This window comes from Micropterus salmoides, unplaced genomic scaffold, assembly GCF_014851395.1.
Source record: "Micropterus salmoides isolate LMB-PRFRI ecotype aquatic unplaced genomic scaffold, ASM1485139v1 Ms_hic_scaffold_3, whole genome shotgun sequence".
NCBI classification, from domain to species: Eukaryota; Metazoa; Chordata; class Actinopteri; order Centrarchiformes; family Centrarchidae; genus Micropterus; species Micropterus salmoides.
Window position 1 is genome coordinate 32,223,984 of NW_024042261.1, and position 5,456 is coordinate 32,229,439.

The window sequence follows — 5,456 nt, forward strand, 5'->3', positions numbered from 1 at the left end:
AACATTCAATACAACGGTTTTGGTTTCATTTAGCCTACTTTATGGTGGAAATTGCGGATTTTAGTGTCAGGGTACAAATCAGCCTTTTGTTTTGTTCCACACACAGGTTTTCTACAGAACATTCTGTCACTGCATCAACTTTGCTTGTGACAGGGTGGAACGACGTTACACCTTCACGTTGAGACAAAGCCCAGTCAGCACCGCTTAAATGTATTCAAAATTTCGACCGCCCGAACAGGGACTTGAACCCTGGACCCTCAGATTAAAAGTCTGATGCTCTACCGACTGAGCTATCCGGGCTCTTCTCACAATATATGGGTTACCTAGAAGTACTGACGTTGTTGCCTCTTTGTCACTTTCTCAAGGTGTCTGCTAGTGAGAATACACCTCTAGACCCACTCATCTGTCCAAACTCTTACTTTTATAATTAGTGCCCGCGCATGAAACATGCGAAGACGCTATTGAAGATTTTAAGGCCTTTTAAGACCACAGACTGTATATAAAAAGGAACAGACCCATTAACAGACAGGCGCACCGCGAGTAAACACCGCTCTATGGGTAGAAATCATGGCACAACATGTCAACAGACCTACAGGCTATCTTCTACAAATTATTGAAAGAGTCAATAGTACAAACTAAATGAGCTATTTATGTCGCAATAATTGTTAAGGAAACTCACACAGCCAAGATCAGTCTCCGCCCAATGACGCGCTGTGCCTACTTGTCGCCTTGCAGATTGCTCGTGCATCTCTACCCGCTCGCCTCTCATTAAAAATTAATTACTAGATGTGTCTAATTTTTCTTGGATATTTACAACACAAAACAATCAGGGGTAGGCTACATGTACAAAAGAGAAAATACATAAATAATTAAAGCTGCAAGCAGCGTTGGGCGTGCCTTCGCACGTGTACCGCGTCAAGGTGTGAGGCGGCCAGGTTTTGTCAGAAACGGCTTACTTCCTGTTACCAGTGGGTGGCGCTATGAGGTTGAGTGAATATTTTCATGTAGATGTCTTCAGGACAGGACTGTTATCGACCATGTAAAGTTTGGTACAGACTGGAGCGTACACTAAGGGGCGGGACTCTCATCCTACATGGACAGTTTGGTGCAGATCTCAGCATGCACACTTAAGTTATAACAACTTCTTGTTTCACGGCAAATCATCAATTTTGGACAACACGCCATGGACACGGCCATTGACAAAAAACTCACAGATAGCACAACTTTTCATCGTCAATGCCTTTAGAACGCACAGCAGAAATTTGAAGTCGATCGGACTAAATCCCTAGGAGGAGTGCGTAAGTAAGTGTGTAAATCATCCAAAAATGACCTTAAAATTCAAAATGGCCGACTTCCTGTGGGGTTTAGGGTATCACTCCAAGAGGCTTTTTGGTACGTCTGGACATGATACATGTGCCACAGAAATTTAATACATGTAGGTGAAACGTGCCATGGGGGTTGCTTTGTTAAAACTAATTTCCTGTTGCCAGCACGTGGCACTATGACTATGGGTGAATGTTGGCATGTACATGTTTTCAAGGCAGGAGTCTTATTAAACGTGTAAAATTTCGTACAGATCTGAGCATGTACAGTAAAGTTAGCAGAACTCGCTGTATCATGGCGAAACATGGCACTTCGCCGCCACGCCACTGCCAAGCCGTTAACCGAAAATTAACAAGTTTTACGACATGGCCTCATCAATGTGTTAAGGGTTTCCTAGGACAGTTTTGAAGTTCATATGTCCAACCTGCTCGAAACAGTACATTACAGCATAAAATGTGTCATTTCCTGTTGCCAGCAGGTGGCGCAATGACTTTGAGTGAATATTGGCATATGGGTGTTTTCAGGGCGCAACTCTTTTAATGTATTCCAAATTTGGTGCAGATGTGAGCATGTAGAACGTTACAGTTACTTCCAGTTTTTTGGCAAATCATTTCGGTCGGACTAAATTCCTAGGAGTTTGTTAAAGTGTGTAAATCGCCAAAATAGCTGACTTCCTGTTTGGTTTAGGCAATGGCTCCAAGAGGCTTCTTTGTGCGTCTGGACATGATACACGTACCACAGAAATTTCATCCACATGGGTGAAATTTTGTCCAGGGGCTGCTCTGTAGGGGGCGCTAGCGAGCCATTTTGCCACGCCCATGCGCAAAACCCATAAAATACAAAGAATTTTGACACTCCTGAATTTTTGTGCAAAGTTTAGTGAGTTTTCAAATATGTTTAGGCCCCCAAAATTAAGGTTACTTTGCAGAAAAAAGAAAGAAAGAAAAAATAAGTAGTCCCTTCGCACAATTCGTGCTGGGGCCCTAAAAATAAAATTTTAAAAAGTTAATTGGATTCAAAATAATATATTAACTGTCCAAAAGAAATTTGTCAAATACGTAATTAGTCTTAATTGCCTTCTTGTTCTTAATGTTTTTAATTGTGGTGCTAGACTGATGCAGTTCTTGGACAAAGTGTCCAGTGTGGTTTGGAGTCAGTCCATTTTTTCTTGTGGATATCGAATTTTCCACATAATAATACCAACTGATGGCTACAGAAAATGACATCTTTTTCCTTCTCTTATTTATTCCACCATCCTTTGCACTATATGCTCCATCACACTGTGTAAATGAGTACATGTATGCATGTATGTGTCTGTGTACCTGAAGATCTCATCCACCTCCAACATTTACATGATAATAATTTTACTCCTGCATCCTTTGCGCTCTGCTCACTGCACTATTGTCTCAATCGGTCTATATGTTTTTGTTTATAGTTTATATATTTGTTCACTATACTATAGTGTGTCTGTGATCTTATTATTGTATTATTATTTTATTGTAAGTAAGCACATCATGGTAAAGCTGATTCTGATTCTTATTCAATAGCTAGCACAGCATCAAAAACCACTGCATATTCCTTTGGCGTAAGTGATAAACTGAATTCAGAGAGGAATTCCTCATACATTAATAACCGCCCATCAGCATTGACAAGCTGATGACTAGGTGTGTCAATCGCTTCCCACATGAAAAGGTCTCATGCATGGGTGTGGCAAAATGACTCGCTAGTGCCCCCTGGAGAGCAGCTCCCGCAACACAAGGAGTAGCCTTTTTAAACAGTCTATGGTGGTAGCCTACTAAATTTCTGTGGCAGATGTGCCATCCAGATCAGAAAAGCCTTAAGACAGTGATGATGCTATGTGGTGAAGTTTAGGTTTTGTTTAATGGCGGCGAAGTTCCAGGCTTCGCCATGACACAGGAAGTTGTAACTTCTGTGTACATGATCAAATCTGTACCAAACTGTACATGCTTTATGAAAAAACACACTGAACACTTGACCTACCACTAATAACTGAATAATCCTTACTTGGCAAACTTGGTATTGAGAAAGGCCCATGGTCATAGTGCCACCTACTGGCAACAGGAAGTGACACTTCAAGAAGTAGACCCCGCAGCACGTTTCACCCATAGACTGTATATGGTTTCACCCAGAGTTCTCTTTAAAGGGCCGTGGTTTCACCTACATGTACATGAACATTTTTGTGGCACATGTATACATGTATCACATGTAGAGCGATCCCAACAGGAGGTCAGCCAATTGAAATTTAATGGTAATGTTTGGTGATGTACAAGCTCTGTTAAACAAACTCCCCCTGGACAACTAATTCATTTCACTTCAAATGTTTGCAATGAAAAGACATTTGTGATGAAAAGTTGTACTATCTGTGAGTTTTCTTTAATTTTGTGTTTGTGGCGTGGATGTATTTTTTCCTGTTGTTCCTGTCAGCCTGTGTTCTCCATTCATTGCTTTGTGATATGAAAATATATTAGCGAAGTGTTAGAAATTGCTTAAATTCTGTGATCATCACAGTGACTGTCAAGTCAGAATTTATTTTTGTCAGTGTTACATTATCTTTTCAGTGTCATGCAGTTTTCATGCAAATTGGTTTCACAAGTCTGCACAGCATTATCTCACAATATGATTTTCAAATGTTATGAATATAAATGAATACCAGTATCACATTCAAACAGAGAATGGGCACGTAGGTCATGTCCTCTGTACTGTTCCTGAGAATGTGGGAGCTTTTAATCACATCAGGAGGAATTCATGTTCTACAATTCCACATATACAAGAATTAATGTGAATAAAATAAATTTTTTACAGATTGCTTTTGGTGCCTAAGACAAAGTTTCTCTGGAGGGGAATATGTCTCACACAGCTATACATTCACACAGTCATTTCTAAAAGAGCATTATGGTTAGCAAAACGTGGAGCTGTAATGCAAAACCATTAAACACAAGTGTTAAGGTTTCATTTGATTTTGGTGTCACACTAGGGATAAGCCTTGTGTATCAACTTCACTGATAGATTGTAGCCTATTCTGTCCATCAACTTCACTTGTGACAGCGTGAAGTAGCAGTTTTCTTCACTCTGAAATACCTTGAGAATTTTAAAACTTCGCCCGCCCGAACAGGGACTTGAACCCTGGACCCTCAGATTAAAAGTCTGATGCTCTACCGACTGAGCTATCCGGGCTCTTGCCGTTAAGTCACGTAGGTTCCTACATGATTTATAAAGTATCTTTATATACAACAATAAATAACATGACTTAAAAAGGATGTCTTTCTGCAGAAGCATGAAAGGAAACACTTCCTCCCCAGACATTTTTTTTACGCCGCCCCATTACTTTTCGAACACGGCCAGTGTTTTGCCTTCCACCAATGCCGTGACCCGGCCGACAGACAAATTTCCCCCCGATTTCGCTTGTGCGATTACTAGCTGTGTCAGATAAAACGCCTCTCAAGTCGAGGTCAACGCCTCAGCGGATCTCTAACACTGAACCGCACTGGGTCACTTTTTCAATTTGTCCGGCAGTAGATTAGGTCAGGAGGCAGTGGGAGGGTGCTGGTCTGTTCAGACCTTTACTTTTATAATTATAATTTAATTTATTTTAACTTTAAAAGAACAATTTCTACTTACATCTGCCATCCATTTTGCACTGTTTACTGTTTTTGCACTGTTTTACTGTGTTATAAGTTATTTTAATTTTAATTATATTTTAATATAGGTTTAATGTATGTTTAATGTATGTATGTTTCGTATTCTGCTGGATACTTGAATTTCCCTCGGGATAAATAAAGTATCTATCTATCATCTATCTATCTATCTATCTATCTAATGTTTTAACAGCAACATTACAGAATGGATTTAGAAACACATGCATGGAATGTGTGATAAAGTGTATTAGCCTATATAAGCACAGAATACTCCAATATTAAACCATTAAATTACTTGGGCGAATTCTTAACTAATTAATTATTCACGTTATATGGTTTTTATGGAAACGTCCATGAGTCTTGATGGTCTCGATCTTGAATTTAGATATTATGATCTACCGCCATCCAGCGGCAACGCCCCGGAGTGGCCTACATGTGCGCCTCGCCCTACGTCATACAATAATAAGGAAGTAGCGG

General features: G+C 40.0%; 2 non-coding genes across 2 annotated transcripts; both read right to left on the minus strand.

Moving 5' to 3' along the window:
• Positions 1–227: 227 nt before the first annotated feature.
• trnak-uuu lies at positions 228–300 on the minus strand. Its single transcript has one exon. It is a non-coding gene; the product is annotated as a tRNA-Lys (tRNA).
• A 4,145-nt stretch (positions 301–4,445) lies between these two features.
• trnak-uuu lies at positions 4,446–4,518 on the minus strand. The gene has a single exon. It is a non-coding gene; the product is annotated as a tRNA-Lys (tRNA).
• Between the last annotated feature and the right edge of the window lie 938 nt (positions 4,519–5,456).